This window comes from Xyrauchen texanus, chromosome 37 (assembly GCF_025860055.1).
Source record: "Xyrauchen texanus isolate HMW12.3.18 chromosome 37, RBS_HiC_50CHRs, whole genome shotgun sequence".
Lineage (NCBI taxonomy): Eukaryota > Metazoa > Chordata > Actinopteri > Cypriniformes > Catostomidae > Xyrauchen > Xyrauchen texanus.
Window position 1 is genome coordinate 12,382,374 of NC_068312.1, and position 19,164 is coordinate 12,401,537.

The 19,164-nt window shown below is 36.4% G+C and overlaps 1 protein-coding gene across 2 annotated transcripts in view; it reads right to left on the bottom strand.

The window, feature by feature from the left end:
- grk5l (G protein-coupled receptor kinase 5 like) overlaps positions 1–19,164 on the bottom strand; it is a 63,101-nt gene that overhangs the window by 42,779 nt on the left and 1,158 nt on the right. The gene's annotated exons all lie outside the window — the stretch shown is intronic.

Below are 19,164 nucleotides of genomic sequence, written 5' to 3' on the forward strand. Positions count from 1 at the left end.
ATTGGAAAAAATGCAAAAACACAATGCAAAAGCTCTTAATGGTTTTATTTGCATGCGCATTCAAAGCATTTTCTACAGTTCCATTAATGAAGGTCATCTAAATAAGTGCAAACCCCTGAAGGAATAGTTCACACGACACGGTGCCTCTCTCATTATTTACTCACCCTTGTACAAAGAAAGAAAGAAAGAAAGAAAGAAAGAAAGAAAGAAAGAAAGACATACAAGTTTGAGACTGAATAAAGGCCCCGGCACACTTCCTAAGAAATCGAGGGACAAACTGGCATAACATAATTTAAAACAAAATCAGTTTTTCTAAGTTTGTCAGAAACTCACCAGGGTAAACTTACAGGAAAACTCTGTACCGGCTGCTAAACACCTTACACCACATAATTGGCGACTTTGAGGCTGACAGCGAATTCCCGATAGTCAGTTTAGAGTTACTAGTAATCTGGTACAAATTTACCTACATCAGTATGATTATTCGCACAAAGACATTTTCCAAGAGCGATTTATTTTGTTTTGTAAAAGTAGGAAATCTACTCAAATAAAGCGCTTCACATGCTCGTTGGTACAGGGCTGTTTGTTTCAAGACATTTTGGACTCTACTCCGACTTCTGGTTTCGGAATAAGTGGAGTCGATTCCAAGAGTTGATTCCAGACTATTTTTCGATTCCAGAAAAAAATAAAATTTAAATAAAACACAAAAAAACTCATAATAAACAGCTCATTACAAAGTGTTCTTTGCACTATTTAAGATAGCATGAATTACATTTATTATTAATAGGTCTATTCTAAAAATAAAAATGGGCCAACATGCACATCCCAAAGTGCAATGCTTCAATCCCATGGATATATTTGAGGGAAATTTGAGCAGATTCGCCTGCATTTTTAAGGACTTCTGCAAATAATGTAAAAAACCACAATTCAACCAACATTGAAATAGCCTTGTTCTTGTTATAAAGAGGTTTAGTATGTAATTATACTCTACCTTTTGTACACTGAATAAAATGTCCAAATAATACACTTTAATTTTATTTAAAAGTCCAGGTTTTTGTACTGGTTTATTTAATACAATATAAAATATTTTTTAGGATGTACATTTACTATTTTTTAAATTAGATTTCATGAAATAACTTTAAGGTAAAAAAATTGTGTAAAATTCCATTAGCCTAATGGAAAAAAAACTGTAAAAATGTCGAAAATGAATAGAAAAGCGCTAGACTCTCACTTTTAGAAGTGTAGCCCATCAATCATATAAACTTTAACCTACCGATTTTTTAAGTGAACTTGGAAGGTACCTCGCTGTTACTTGATCATCCTCCGTCATCTCCTGGTTGTAGACAGGTGTTGTCACATTGGGAAGTTGTTACTGTATGCCCATTTTCTTTCAAAAGTTTGGCATATTACTTGATTATTACTTTAGTCCAAAGTAAAATACCGGCAGACTATACAGGTCTGGAAAGCAGCTGTCTGGTGTGTTAAAGTGCTTGTGCAAATGCTTCATACAGATTAACAAATGGAGCAGATTTACTGATGGCTGACAGACTACAAATGAGTCAAGGTGGTGAAAGTTTAGCTGCAGTCATTTTATAATCTTTTTTGTGAATTGAATTAGCACTGTTAAGGCTTCTGGAATGTGTAGTAGTTCATTGGTCGAGGAAATAAACATAGTTCAAACATATCAGTAGATTTACCCGAGCGGAATCGACTCCAAGGTTGAGGCGATTCTCGATTCCCAACGCTTCGAAATCAATTCTTTTTGGAATCGATTCCCAGCCCTAAAGCTTGAACTTAGTTCAACTGAATGACACAGAAACATGCAATTCATGGCATTTATACAGTATATATATGCTTAAAAGTCCCTTATTTTGGCATTAAAATGTGATTAGAATTTGAATGCCCAATAATCGCAGTTGTCTGATAGAACCGTGGTTTGATTAAATAACTGCAATCAGATGGTTATTTAATAATATCGAAACTTAATTTTACTTGTCTTATCAGCAGATTTGCTTAGTTTTTAAATTTTAATTGTCAAGGAGCAAAGAAAAGACGATTTGCACATTATACAATTTTTGGTATTATTAATAAAGAGTTTTTTCGCCGATGTCTGCTCTAATGAATTTGATACATTTTAAGAGAGTAACGTGGTTGCCCATGTTAATGTGGGATATTGGTTTGAATGGGAACTGGTGATTACATTTGTCAGAGCAGTAAATCGCATGTTGAATTTTATATACAACACAAATGTGTCAACAATATACTTTCAATTGTTTTTATTTCTATATAATGAACAATGGCTTGATGAATTAATACATTGAGTCAATTAATCCAACAAAATGGATGTGTAATTATTGATGGGACACTAGTTCAGTGGTATGTCATACTGGCAGGAAATATGGTGACCCGGGTACAAATCCCAATCAGTCAGGACAAATTTGAAGCTATGCAAGATTGAATCTGAAGATTGTGCTAAACAAAAAAATCATTACATTTCTGATGAACTTTCTCATGCTTTCTACCATTTATTCTTACCCATTGGTCAATTTGGCCTTTGTATTTGTTCTCCAGCAACAGCAAATTCTGAAAGATCATCTTTTGGCAGTGTCATGTTTAGTCAAACATACGACATTGTCATGCACAGAACCTTTGAAAAGCAAAAGATGCTATTATAACAATTTAAATATAAATGCACGTACTCACAGGGAACTAAACCCATGTCTGTATGCATGGTTAGCAAACACACTACCCCTAGACGAACATACCTTCTGTGTGAAAAGTAACAATTGTTTTATCAACTTTATAAAAAATTCAAGCTATTGTTTTTGTTTTTATAAATAAAAATAATTTAAGAGTATAGGCCTATTTTTGACATATATAAGCCTATGATGCTTTAGTGACGTAAAGTCTTCCACATGCGATTTACTACTCTGGCAAATGTAATCGGCAGTTCCCATTCAAACCAATGTCCCACGTTCACAGGCAACCATGTTACCCTGTGAAACCATGTTAAAATTGCTCTTAAACTGTGTCAGATTCATTCGAACAGACATCGATTATCCATAACACCAGCATTACATCATCATGGCAATGAATTGAACTGTTAACAACATGCATTTGTGAATAGTTTTAAAGTTTACGAATTGGCCCCATTAACTACAATTGTAAGTGCCTCACTGTAACCCATATTTTTGATTTTATAAAAGAAAAGGAGGGACTAATTAGTCAAAATTATTGTTTTGGGGTAATCAACAGTATGCCACAAATGCAGTTGATTGAGTTTAACTTGTACTGAACCCGGAACATTGCGGTGGCATTTTATACAAATGGCTAGTGTGGTGGGTAGAGCCATTCAAATATGTTTGTTTTTTTCAGGGATCCCAGCCCAACTTCTTACCAATTCATTTCCATAACGTTACATTACTTTTCCATTCTTTTGTGATTACTGGATAATTTCATCCACAAAAGGGTCATTTGTAGCCAAATAAATATTTGAGATCCCCTGATTTTTCCAGGTTTTCAATGAAATACTTTTTTTGAGAGAGGGTTGTAGCTAGAGTCAAAAATTAACTAGGGCCTGGGTCAAAATGCCCCAGATACATCAAATATAGAGTATGTTTTATCTGCTAACATTTGATACATTTCATACATTTCTTATTGAATCCCTAGTTTTTGGTTTAGTATGGCTTTGTTGCCTCTGGATACAATGTAGTGAACTGTAGATTTCAGATTGTGTTATGTAATCATACTCAGAGGTGAGTCGAGCATTGTTGACTCTAGCTAATATAAAGTGGGATTTGATGATAACAAATAAAATCAGCTCTGAAAATAATAAAATGTACTTAAGTTGATTCAACTTAAGTATTCTACATAAATCAGTGACAAGCTGTTTTTACATAGTGAAAAAAACAATTAGCTCTATTAGAAGATACAAAGATTTATAAAAAAATGCCCCTGAAAATCAATTCTGAGGGGAATTTTTCCCTCTTTATAAAACATTTATTTCTGACACTGGCTTTGACTATATATATGGAGTGATTTCAAGAGGATTTTAAAGTATGCAAAGATAAACAGCGTGAAATGAGTTATGCTAAACCTGTGACTTTGTTGGTCCAATCATGCGTTTCCAACAGCAAAGGAAACACGCAACTAGCTTCCAAAAGACACCCAACATGTTAGAAACTAACAAACAAAACCTCTGCACAGCTGGTGTTTATTTAACTCAACTTTGCCATGGTCTGGACAACTACGAGTAACCAACACAGTCTGGGTACAGAAAACCAAAGTGATCCGACTACCTGTGTTAAGTGAAAACAAACCTGCTCTATACATAGTTGGTGTTCTAGTCCAAGCACTTATGTGTTTAAGGGCTTCTCCAAGGTGTGGCCCCCTCAAACTACAACAGAAACCTTTGTGCCACAGGATGTTAAAAAGGTGCCGCCTTTTCCAAAGGTGAAGGCCAGGACTATTGGAGGAAGAGGCCTTTTGTTTAAACGTTCCAGTGAGATGTAGTCATTTGTCTTTTTTATTATTGCTTTACGGGCACTGGCTTCAAACGCCTTTTCACTAGAGAAATTTAGCAATTCTCACGTTGGTTGGAAGATCGCGATGCATCGTAAAATCAATATTTTTACCCAGTCCCACAAAACGGTCTCTTCAGCATACATAGTGATCATATGCCTTCAGAAGACTTAGAATATAATGCATGGACTACTTTTATGACACTTTTGTGTGCTTTATTAAGAGTTCAAATTAGTCACTGACTACTGCCATTGTACTGAATGAAGACAATCACTAAAATATCTCCTTTTGAGTTCTGCAAAATAAATAGTCATATAGGTTAGGAACGACATGAGGATGTTTTTGGGTGAAATATCCCTTCAAAGACGCAATACTTTTAACAGTTGTGCAAAGATTTCAAGTCATTGTTGATACTGATCTTTGATATCATCTTTGTCTTAAATGTATCTCATAACAGTACAACAGGAAGGTTGTTATATAATACAGCAGGTTGCATGTTATCAGATACTACTTTTATCGAAATCTCAAGAGTAACACTATACATACATATCTCAAGAAAACAGCATGGTCATAGAGTTGAGGACTGTAAAGTCTCTCTTCCATAGTCTAATATGTCTGCCATTACAAGACATAATATCACCCATGCTTTTACCATCTTAAACTCTGCGAGACAAATAAGGGCACTACAAATCACACACTAAGCAACAAAAGTTTGTCCATAATTTAAATGACCATAAAGAAAAAATGCTATTGTGTCCTGAGCTGATCGCAATGACAAACGTAAGCTTGTCCTTGCAAAAATATGCAAACTTTAAATTTTTACATTTTTCAAATGTTCAAACTTTAAAACACGGCTCTCTAGAATATAAAATATAATATATTAGATCAAATGATAAATGATCGCTAAACAGTATAATCGTCTGTTGCTGCAGGCAACGAATTTTCTGACAAAAAAATTTGTCTTGCGCAACTTTCATCTCTCTCGCAGCACTCCGTCGTCTATTTCTTCTCACAAAATAAAATATCTCATGTCCATTTATGAATTTATTTAGCAAGTATCCATTTAATATTTAGAGTAATGTACAGTCAGCTGGTCATTGTCAAGAGAGAAAAACAAACCCCAGACAGGGTGATCAGGACCTCAGAGCATAACAGAAGTGTCTTGCATCACCCCTGAAGGGTTATTTATTTCTTTTAAATTACTTAACTTTACAAAATCTAACTTAACGAATGTCATTTCCAACACTAGATCCTTTTGATTGGCAATTGGTTTCGGATTAATTTGCCTGATTGGACATTATTACACAACAAACAAAGGCGACATTACATCCGTGTAGTTTTCAGTACGATAGAATTCTGCACCAACATCGACATGAACAGCTTGTGGCAAACAGCTGATATACATTCAATTAGTTCTCTTCAAGTCATGCATACTTAATGTGACATTTGATAATTACCGGAATTAAAAATAGCTTTTAAGCTTGGGGGCAAAATCTGTTGGTGCTTACACACACACACACACACACACATAACTGGGCTCAGATGGAAGCACATCGAGAAGTCAGTCAGGCTAGTGAGTGACCTTAGAGCAACTCGGTAGTGATGTTGAAACAGCATATGAACTATGACAGTGAAAGTAACTACATCAGGATCTGTACTCTTGTGCAAGAGTCAAACTGCTTTTGAGCGTGTGCTGGCGAGCAGAGAAGATTTGTGTGCTTTTACACATAGTACTTTGTTTGCAAAGGATATACATGAAAAATGTGCGTGTGTGTGTGTGTGTGGGGCGCTAGGGATAAGAATTGGATGGGAATGATTCTGGTTACTAAACAAAATGACACTATTTGGTAATATTTTAAAGGTTCCCTTAGGATTTATTCCAACAAAACTGCTCTAGACATTGCCATAAATAGGGAGTAATTTAACTGATTTAACACAGTAACATTTCTTGGATAATTTAGAGTAGGAAATCTGTGCCCAGTTGCATAAAGCACCTTTAGTGTAACACGTAAGGCGATATATCCCCTTAACTAACGGAATGACTTGAGGGTGTTGCACATAATCCCTTAGACACTTCTCTTAGGTTAGGGAAACCGTTATGGGTTTTACTACAGTTAGCCAGGTTTTACCGTAATAAAATTCTACTGTTACCATGGACACGTTCGTCATGTCCCTACTACTGATCTATAATGACATTTGAGCAATTTTAACACAAAGAATACGTTTCATTTTGGTGACTAATAAAGTTTCTCAGTATCATTATCTCAGTAAATTATTGCCCGACCTCTTCCGAATAGACCTTTTCCACAGACTGTGATGAAGCGTTTCCATGTTATTTAGCAGCATAAATCTTGCACATTTTTTTTATTATATTTACAATATTATATACATTTTTTAAATATTGAGTGTAAATTTATAACATTCTGCTTTGTGTTATATTACCCTGGAATTAGTTTTAAAAAATGAATTACCACAGCTGTGAGGGGATTCTATTACAGCTGCATCTTCTCCCATCTGAACTGAACTCTTTTTTTCCTCTTCTGCAAAGTCATTCAAACGCAAGCGTGGATTTTTTTCTTTTGGTCTTGAAGCAAATGGGTAAGTAAAACATTTTTTTGCTGTTATCTCCCATTCACCACTTTCGAAGTTTACCCGTTTACTATTGCGTTCCAAAACCCGGAGTGTGAAACATTGTCACATTGCACCTGTTACTTTTCTCAGCGCAGTTCTGGATGCACCAATTACAGTTGTTTGTGATTACTGCAGATTACTGCGTAAACATTTTAAAAACTCATTTTCTGGAGGTTCCACGGGCAATTTTGATTTGTTTCTCTCAAAATGAATAGATTTAAACACTTTTTGTGTACAATTTATGTGTGTAAATTAAAAAATGTTTTAGAGTTTATCATACAGAGCAATACATTGAGGATTGTGCTTTTATGGCCGGTGAGTGTCCACTTGAGGAAGACACCTTTGATGGGGAGTAGTGCGGTGAATTTTAGGTGTTATATGTGATATTAGATTGCCTTTCATTATGTTAGTGTTTCCCCCATAGTAATCCTGCACTTGTTTATTATCGCTAAGATCTCCCTATCACAAACATTTTCCATTGGTATGCTGTAATCATCAATTGGTTCAATAAACTTCGCCATTTCTCCTTTTTTAGAAACCTTGTAACTCTTAGTCAACGCTTAAGGTGAAGTTTTACTACCGCTAATGTTTACTTAATGGCAGTTAAGGGGCTTTATGCAACACTTAATGGGATACTTAAGTAAAAAATAATATTTAAGGGAAATTGTAGTGGTTTATGACGTTTTACCTATAAGGACTCTAAAGTAAAACTTAAGGGTTGTTTTCTACAAAATCATAAAATTTAAGGGAATCTTTAGAGCGATCTTAATGGAAAATTTCACTTAAGGTGCTTTATGCAACCGGGCACTGGAGCACATGTGAGATTTGTATTTGGGCAAATTGGAGTGTGTGGGTGTGTGAGCATGTAAATCTGTGTTTGACAGTAGGGCAAGTCCATTTAGTAGCTGTACCGCAACACAGGAATCATTAAACACTTCCTGAGACTTAAGCCAGGTGTCGTATCTCTCCTTGGCACTATAAATAGCTCCGGTGTGGAATGTGAGAAGGCATGCCGGTCGGAATGTCATCATACATGCTTTGTGCTACAATGACATAACACACAAGCACAGCAGAGGACTCACACTGGATGTACAGCACACAATGCAGTCAGCGAGGTGTCTAATAAAGTCCACAGGACAAGAATAGACAATAATGAAAAAAAAAAAGAAGTGGAGGGGCCAGTTACCTCACTATACCTGTCGCGACAAGAAAGATCAAGGAGAGGAAGCATGTATTTGGTTATCTCACCCCATACTTTCTTTCTCACACACAGAGGTCATTATGGCAAAGGCCTGTTATAATTAGGGATTTTGGCTTTAATTGCTCTATGGAAAACCATCAGGGATTCTGAGCACCAAATGGTTTCGTTATCAAACCTTTAAGGGTTGAAACAGAAACGCGTTTGAAGCCATTGCAGCAGACACATGGAGCACCCAACGTCCTTGCCAGTAGCTCTTGATTTCCACAACAACTTTTGTTGTTCCCTTGACCTCTTCCCCCTCATTTGTTTCCCATAGACTCTACCTGAGTGCACTCACATGCTCAAGACATTACATTTTACATATTTGGCTGACGCTTTTCTCCAAAGCAACTTAAAGACTTTTTACACTTGGGCCACATCCACAACCATCTGTTTTAGTTTAAAAACTCCAAAGTATGTTGTACTAGAGCATTTTCGAATGTCTCAGTTTTCGGTAGAGAAAAGCACCATTCCAGTATGGATGAGAAGTGTCCAGACCATCCACTTGCACTATAACACTTACATAATGCAATACATAACTTGTCTGGTCATCCTTTGATTTGTATTTTGATGCAGGTTTCCATAAAAAGAATTTCAATATCTACATATATTTGAGCTTTTTCAAATGATGCATCAACACAAACTCATGGGTTGCAATATACAAAGCAGATTTTAAGGCCTATGAAATTAGATATCATAGTCATCTGTTGAAAATATGCTCTTTTGACATTTATGGTCAAAGCAAAGTTGTATTGGGTTGGCTATCTGGACTTTACTACAAGCTACATGGCAAAAAAAAAAAAAAAAATACAAAATCATACAAATATAAGAAGATGATAATGAACACTGAGTGATGCATTGCGATATTTATATATTTTTTTCAGCATGCAGTCCAGATTGAGTCAGAATATTTGGAGTGGTGATTTCACTGTTGGCTCTTTTCTCAGTCTTACACACAAACACAAACAGGCTATAGGTGAAGTTCAGACTGCACGACGATGGAGCTTCTCTTCTATTAGTCTCTCCACTGAAGAAATGTAAAACTTTACTATATTACATCATGAACAGACAGACAGACAGGCAGGCAGACAGAATGACAGATAAGTACATTTGCCTACTTTTAAATAGCAGAATGTATGGCTAAGGTGTCTGCAATGAAATGGAAAATGTAACGAGTGCTCCTGCAGTTCTGCAGGACTTAAATGTCATAAAAGCTCAACTTCTCTGACTCAAGCATTTTTAGCAACAGGTCAATGCCCTCACCGATGATGTAACACGGTGCCTTCCATCATGATGGAGGACCAAGCACCCATAACCTGTTGCAACATGCATAATAGTTTAATCAAGATGTTCATTCTTTACAGTGTGGTCACAATGCAGGAAATCCATTATGCAAAACAGAACACTGTTTAACACTTGCACTTCCTTTGATAAACTACCAGCAATAATCAGGAACTAAAAACCTGAATAAAATGCACAGAAAAATGCTTTTTTTTTTTTTTTTTTATCATTTAGCCCAATAAAAGTAATCAATGACTTCAATGAGTGTTCCTGCAATATTCATAATTTAATTAATAATTTCTCAGGATTCAAACTGACATCAATTATTTGCAGAGTAATCTGCACTTGAAAGAAAGGCAGCAGGTTTTAATCCTCAATTCTGTAAAAGCCACTTTTCCTCTTCAGCAGCCTGGGCTCCCAGTCATCACTAACACTGGGACTCATAACTCATAGTGACTCTCATTCAATCAGTGAATAAAACCCATTTAAAATTCCCACAACATACTAAACCAGGTGTTGTCAACATTTTTTGACGCAGCAACCTCCCCACACAGACTACATCTGCCAACACAGGGAACCCCCTAACATAAAAATGCTAGATTTTCTCTGCAACTGTAACACAGCTATCATCCATTAATACAATTAAGCATTACATTATGCTACACTAGTGCTGACCTAGTTTCTCCATTAACCTTTTCATTCCTTTACCATGTCCTGAATCCATTGTTCTACTGTGCTGTCCAACACAGAGGTTTATGTAAAAGGGATTAGTTCACCCAAAAATGAAATTCTCTCATAATTTACACACCCTCATGCCATCCCAGATATGTATGATTTTCTTTCTTCTGAAGGATACAAATGTTTCAGATCTGTAGGTCCATACAATTCAAGTGAATGATGGACAGAACTCTTAAGCATACAGGCATCATAAAATTAATCCATAAGACTCCAGTGTTTTTTTTTACAATAAATCTCCACATTTGAAAAGCCCCAACCAGTAGGTGGTGATATGCACAAAGAATGTGAATTGCCAAAAAACAAAAGAAGAAGAATGTAAAAGTGAAGGTGGAGATTTATGGTAAAAAAAGGATCTACAGAGCAGAGATATTCTTCTAAAAATCTTTATTTGTGTTCTGCAGAAGTCAGTCAGTCATACATCTGGGATGGCATGAGGGTGAGTAAATGTTTGAATTTACCTCATTGACTGAAATATCTCTAAGTAACCAGATGAACCAAAAAACGATTTCTTTCTTTAGACTATAAAAGTTAAATTAAGCTAGAAAACAAATTAACCACATTTTAAACCACATTTTGATAGAGAATTTTTAATATAGGCAATATTATGTTTAATATATCAGTCCAAGGACCACCTGCATTAGGCCTACATTCAATTACCCCAAGGCAGGTAGTGAACTTTAGCTCAAAACTCCAGACACCAAAATTTCTGCAATAATGAGGAGAGGTGTTCTATTACTTTACTATTAGTCAATATGACTTATGATTTTCATTGGTGGACAATAAAATGGATAAGACAATCCCATGCACAGGCCGAACCCAGCCATCTTCACCACATTTTACTTAAAAACATGAAAGCCAGACTTCAAACATAACCCAGCCTTTTCAGTAGCACGATTGGTGTTCCCTTGACCACTCCTACATGGCCTTTCCAACTGAAACCAATGCCACAAGTCAGTCAACAAGTTAGCATGGACATTGACCATGCGGAATTAGATCAGACAGAAATGACATCAGCGAAGGCAACAGACGTCCATTCGTAGGCCAACTGTCCATTTACAACGAGTCAAATAAAATGTTCTCGCCTATCAGTCTCAGCCCCACACAAGCTTCAGCACTTCTGCTACAGTACATAGTTGCATTCATTATGCCATAGTAGATCCATCCATTGAGGCATTCAAATTTAGACTGGGCATGGATAAACAATGGTTTAGCAGAGCGCCATCTCAGAGCCACGTATGGCCCTTACTAAACTAAATTTAATAGATGAAGGCTCGTTAAATCATTGCAAAGGTCACAATTTACTCAAATAATACCCCTTTTCCACCAATCTGGTTATGATCAATGCATTTCAATAGCAGCAAATGTAGTTCTGTGCTGGAAATATTGGCTCTGCATCACTCTAAACAACTATTGTCAGTGAGGGTAAATGTAAATGATGACTTTTCATTTTTGTGTGAACGATTCGTTTAAGTCGGAGTACATATCCGTAAAAAGGCCCTAGTGTGCTAGTGTTTAGAAAAACACTCCCTGAGTAATGACGTTGGAGCCTCTATATGCAATTTATCACATGAAGCTGTGTATTAACAAAACATGCAATAGTTCAATGCAGTGGTGCAACTTTTTAGCGTCTTTGAGCTTGGAGCGCAACAGAACTTCTCTGTCTGTCTCTCTCTCTCCCTCTTTTTCACTCCCTCGCACTCCCAACATCACTTCTTACTCACAGTCCATTTTTCCCTCTTTTGCCTCTGACTTCATTTACATGAAGCTGGATGACGATTATTCCTCAAACTTTCACACGGCACAATTTTCAGTGAAGCAGAGCACTATGCTAGATCCAGAATTCTTGAATGGGAAGGAGAGCGCCTCCGTCCACTGTCGTCATGGGTTACGACATGCACTCCACATCGCCTAAGTTGTCAGAGGAAGCCAGGGTTGAATTACACCCTTGCTTAGGAATTTGCCCCCCACACCCCCACCTCTACAAGACACGGTTACTCACTCTTTGAAAAGAAACCAATACAATGCTAGTTCCATAAGAGTTCCTAGTTAATAGAAGTCTTGTTCTAGGTAGCCTAATTGCTCCATGGTATGGTATGTTTCATTTAATGATGTTGACCTTAACAATCTTTGTAGGTTACAAACCCACTTTGTAGCTTACAATAATGAAGCAACAATCTACAAATTCTAGTAATTAACAGAATAGTTTACCCAAGAAAACGTCATCATTTACTCAAATTGATCTCATTCAATCCTGTATGACTTTCTTTCTTTAGTTAAAGACAAAATGGGAAGTTTTGCAGAATATACTGCATCTTTTTCTATACATAAAAAGCATATTGACCAATTATTCTGGTCCATCCAACACTGTAAACATTAATGTTGGGCTTGTAACTCAAACGTTCCTTCAATTATTATAATTTTTTAATCCATAGACTTAATATTTTAAGTGATAATATCTCAAACTATTGAGTACAAAATTGAGGCCAAGAGGAATATCCACAATGTCTTGCGCTTTGACCAAAAAAAAACTATGAAATAATTAACAGGGAATATATGGGGGCATTTAAATAATAATAATAATAATATGTTTATTTTACATAGCGGAGTGGTGGTTGTGTAGGGGGCTACCTCTATGCCTCCACCTCGCCAGCTGAGGAAGTTCAACCTGCCACAGGAGCTGCTGACACCGTTCTACTCAGTCATCATTGAGTCTGTCCTGTGTACATCTATAACTGTCTGGTTTTGGTTCAATCAGGAATGCTGAGAGAATTATTGGTACCCCCTGCCCACCCTCCAAGACCTGTATGTCTCCAGAGTTAGTAAACATGCAGGTAGAATCACTCTGGACCCCACACACCCTGCACACTCTCTGTTTTGAACTGTTGCCCTCTGGCTGGCGCAACAGAGCAATCAGCGCCAGGACATCAAGGCACAAGAACAATTTTTACCCTCAGGCCATTTTCCTCATGAACAATTAAACTGCCTCAGGACTCCCCCATAGTGCAGTTATGTAAATACATATCTCATGTACATGTGTAAATTCACATATTTAATTAAATAGCTGTAATAATAACTCATTGCCAGTTATCGCTATTAATACTGAAGTTTACAGTAGAAAGAGATGTCACTAGTGGTGGATGCAAAGTGTGAAGACAAGTTGATCCAGATGCACAACACTCTCTTCCATTTAGTCACAAAACATAAATGAAACGGATCAACAGTACCTATACAACAATCGAGTGCAAACACAATTCTTGAAGGCAAAACACATTGAAAAATCCCTTACATTCAGCAGTATAGTAACACTGAGCTTTATAAAAAGAACCATTTAAAATTCAGTGCTATTGCTATTAAATTAATCACAAATTGCATATAGATCACAGGTTTGCACCACACATAAAGCTCTATCTTTTAATGTCAGCATGATGTTTCCAGCTGAACATATTTTCTATATAATCAGCAAGCCAAATGTCATAGCAGACATAGAAGGGTTTTCTATTTCATTTGGGGAAGCCTGGCTCCGTCCAGCTTCTCTAATGATTTCGTAAGCGTGGCTTCAGCAAAGTAAACAGTCCATGTGGCCTGTAAACTAAGGCTTGTTTTCCATTTAAAATAGTCTAAACATCCTTAAAACAAGATACATTTACTTGAGAAGCAACATATAGGAATGTTTCTTAAATATAAGTGTATTTTGTATATACACTTGCGGCCAAAAGTTTGGAATAATGTACAGATTTTTCTGTTTCGAAATTAAATTGGTACTTTTATTCACCAAAGTGGCATTTAACTGATCACAAAGTATAGTCAGGACATTATTGATGTAAAAAACAGCACCAACAGCAGTCATTTTTGATCAAAACTAGACAGGCCTCATTTCTATCAGCCATCACTCAAACACCTTGTTCAACACCTTATCCTTGAGTAATCATGCTAAATTGCTAATTTGGTACTAGAAAATCACTTGCCATTTTATCAAACACAGTTGAAAGCTATTTGGTTCATTAAATGAAACAACATTGTCTTTGTGTTTGTTTATGAATTGCCACAGTATGCAATAGACTGGCATGTCTTAAGGTCAATATTAGGTCAAAAATGGCAAAAGAGAAACTGCTTTCTCTAGAAACTAGTCAGACAATCATTGTTTTGATGACTGAAGGCTATACGATGCTTGAAATTGGCAAAGAAAAGGTGTACACTACAGTCTTCAAAGACAAAGCACAACTGCTCTAACAAGGACAGGAAGAGATGTGGAAGGCCAGATGTACAACTAAACAAGAGGATAAGTACATCAGAGTCTCTAGTTTTAGAAATAGACACCTCACATGTCCTCAGCTGACAGCTTCATTGAATTCAACCTGCTCAACACCAGTTTCATGTAAAACAGTGAAGAGAAGACTCAGGGGTGCAGGCTATATGGTAAGAATTGCAACGAAAAAGCCACTTTTGAAACAGAAAACAAAAAGAAAAGGTTCGAGTGGGCAAAGAAATACAGACATTGGACAACAGATAATTGGAAAAGAGTGTTATGGATCTTAACCCCATTGAGCTTTTGTGGGATCAGCTAGAATGTAAGGTGCGTCAGAAGTGCCCGACAAGACAGCCACATCTATGGCAAGTGCTACAGGAAGTGTGGGGTGAAATGACACTTGAGTATCTGGACAAACTGACAGCTAGAATTCCAAGAATCTGTAAATCTGTCATTGCTGCACATGGAGGATTTTTTTGATTAGAACTCTTTGAAGTAGTTTAAGCCATAAGAGCAAAATCTGTACATTATTCCAAACTTTTGGCCGCCAGTGTACGTGTATTTTTCAATTGGTTATACTTCTGCAAGTGCAGTAAAGACAAAATATACTTATATTCAAGATCTATTCTCCAAAAGCAAGTCTAAATATCTTATATGCTGCTTCTCATGTTAACGCATCATTTTTTAAAGGATTTTTAGACGTTTTAAAATATTTGTAGTTATATTCAACATTCTCAGATAAAAAAAGAAATTAATCTGCTGTATAGCTGCTAAATGTTGTTTTAAAGAATTTTTAGATATTTATATTGGAAAACAAGCCAAAACAAAAACAAATAAAAAAACATTTTATTGCAGTGTATAAAAGGGCAAAGACTTCCTTCTATCACCTTTCTGTTCACTTCAATCCATCTTTAACTAACAAAAAAGCTAACTCTCTCTTATTAATAAAGCTGAGTATTGCCAATTTTTTTCATGATAAGAAATGCAGCAAGCCATCATGTTATAATCTAGCTGGAGCAAGTGTGCGCGCTTGAGGGGTGAGTGTCCTGTGACTAAGTGTGCATCAGCCGGGTGCAGTTTCAATCTCTCTCCCTTAGATCAGGACATTCGCGCAACTCATAGAAGAGGCGCTGACCAGTTTGTGGTTATTTTCACGATCTGCTTCCATATTATTTGACCTTTAATAAAGCTATAACGCTTAAATATATCTGCATTTAAGATGTTTCCTTTAAAGATGCTCGACACGCAAGTTTTGCTTCAGCGGAGCGGCAGCTCCAGCTCCACATATTCCACAACAAGTGTGCATCGGTATTTACTTATTTGGTATTTTTGTATAATTCCCTCATACTCTGATCTACATGACCTGAAGCTGTTTGGAAAGTTTAGAGTGCATTTGGACTGTGATCGGTGTGATTCTTCTGCTCCTCAGTCAGGCGCGAACTGCAGTGCTGCTCATGTGCATCATCATTAGAGTTTAATGTGATCTCATTTATGTTAAATAAGATCAAACGTCTATTCGACAATTAACATTTTTAGTGATAAACGTGGCGTGATAAACAAATGGGGGGTGACAAACACAAGGACATAATGTAGAGTTACACAGTCTGAGGACAGAGCAAACAAAGCATACCCTCAGTGAACAAGTGCTCTCTCACACACACACACATGCACACAGAGGCCTGTGCACATCAATAAATACAAGACTACTTTTAAAAGCCACATTTCCTGATGTACTGTATTTCATCTTGAATTAAAGCAGCAGCATGACACAAAACATGTTCGTAAAAGGCTTTTATCATTATTTGTAAAAGGAGTTTGAGAAATGTACCCTACCTACTAAATTACAATCTAGAAAACACACCTACATTCCCGTACAAACAAAACAAATACACTCTGGGATGCCAGTTGTCCTTTGATTTTCTAGTTTAAATGCTGTAGGTTAAATACAGAAAACCTCTTAAATAATTTCATTCCAAAAAATGTCTCTATCAATAAACTTAATTCTGTTAGATTCGTGACCAGGAAGGCAGCTAACATTACTGGCCTAGCCCAGAATTTGGGAACTCAATGGGCCCAATGGTGCAAAATCATTTGTGGAAGCTATGGCTAACAAGGTTCACTGCTTCCACATTTTGTACTTTGGGTTGAACAATACCATAACTGGATTCTAAAGCATCACAACAGACTGCAAGCTGAATGACACAAAGAGATGTAGTTGGAGATTAAAGGAATATTCCAGGTTCAATACATGTTAAGCTCAATGGACAGCATTTATGGCATAATGTTTATACCACAAAAACTAATTTCGACTCATCTCCTCCTTTTCTTTAAACAACCTAAAATCAAGGTTACAGTGAGGCACTTACAATGGAAGGGATTGTGGCCCATTTCTGGAGAGTTTAAAGGCAGAAATATGAAGCTTATAATTTTATAAAAGCACTTACATTAATTATTCTGTTAAAACTTGTGCATTATTGGAGCTGTATAGTTGTTTATATCGTCAAGTTGTAAAATTGGATAATGTTTACTGCTCTGCACTAAACAAGCACTACACGGACACCTTTAACGCTTGTAGGCCCCTGGGCTTCAGCCCGTATAAACCTGTGCATTAATGCGCGCCTGATTGTAAGTGCCTCACTGTAACCCTGATATTTGCCACAAATGCTGTCGATTGAGCTTAACTTGTATTGAACCCAGAATATTCCTTTACAAATCACAAGAATCTGTAAGAAGCAAATGCTGAATGACTCACTGAATTGTAGAATGGGCTTTCTGAAAAGAACATGATAGCGCATTGCTTGGCTCCATGTGATTAAAACAAAAGAACCATGGTACAACTATAACCTGTAACTGGTATCTAACTGTACCAATACTGAGAATGTATTGTTCATAGATAGCCCAAAATAACTGCTGTCTCATTCAGAACCTTCACCCACATAGTGTTCAAAATAAACTACTATAACAACAAAATAAATCCCTTTTCCTTCTGAAGACCCACCAGGAATCTATTAGAATTTTCCATGATGCACACTTTTGGGAACAAATCAGCTTTGCACTGACAAGAGCATTATGGCTACACATTTATAAATTGCTTCTGCAAGGATAAAGTGTGCATTTAAAAAGGTTGGTTTCTTTTACACTAGCTACATCATCCATGAGGTCGTCCATCAGGGACAGAAATTCTCTTTTCCATTGAGGGGCAAAATTTGCCTCATGGATTTGATGTTCAGGGGCATTTTGTACCTTTTATTAGGCTTTATTTATACATATAAGGTGTCATCCTTTTATGTAAAATAAAATTTAATAATTTGATTAACACAAAAATGAATACCTAGATTGTATTACTACCTCTTATGCATTAAATTCAATCAACATCAACTCATACTGTAAACATTAAGAATATTATGTACAATTAGGGCTTAAAAGAGTAATTTAGTACAGGGCAAATTTTGCAACATTGTTTTGAATCTCCTGAGAATTTTTGTCCATTTCAGCAGCATTTTTGTCATGAAAAGGGATAGTTCACCCCAAAATGAAAAATTCTCTCATCATCACCCTCATGTCATCCCAGATGTGGATGACTTTCTTTATTCTGCAGAACACAAGTGAAGATTTTTAGAAGAATATCTCAGCACTGTAGGTCCATACAATTCAAGTGAACAGTGACCAGATCTTTAAAGCTCCAAAATGCACAGACAGTCACAGTAAAAGTAATCCATACGACACCAGTGGTTAAATGAATGTCATCTAAAGTGATACCATCGCTATGGGTGAGAAAAAGATCAATAACGAAGTCCTTTTCAAACAACATTTTTTAAGCTCCAAAAAGCACATAAAGGCAGCATAAAAGTAGATGTTTGATAGATTTGGGTTAGAAACAGATCAATATTTAAGTCCTTTTGTTATTATAAATTCTCCTTCCCACCCAATAGGTGGTGATATGCACAAAGAATGCAAATTGGCAAAAACACAAGAAGAAGAATGTGAAAGTGTAGATTTATAGTAAAAACGAACTTACATTTATATCAGTTTCTCACCTACACCTATCATATCACTTCTGAAGATATAGATTTAACCACTGGAATATTATGGGTTCCTTTTATGCTGACTTGCGTGATTTTTGGAGCTTCAAAATTTTGCTACCCATTTACTTGCATTGTGAGGACCTACAGAGCTGATATACCTAAAAAAATTGTATTCAGAAGAAAGACGGTCATTCACAGCTGGGATGGCATGAGGGTGAGTAAATGATGAGAGAATTTTCATTTTAGTGTGAACCATCTCTTTAATTTCTGACCCTGTCGACCATAATGTAGCATAATGTCCCATGCTATGCCATAAAAAAAGACAAAACAGATTAAAATCCCTCTTTTCCTGAATTGTGTCTTCAACATGTCGAAATCAACACAGCTTCAACAAGCGAAATTTTAATAAAGAGGAACAATGGTCGTCTGACGAGGCCTTGCGTCAAAAAAAACAGTAAAAGAAGTGGCGGTTGTTGTGGTTTTCG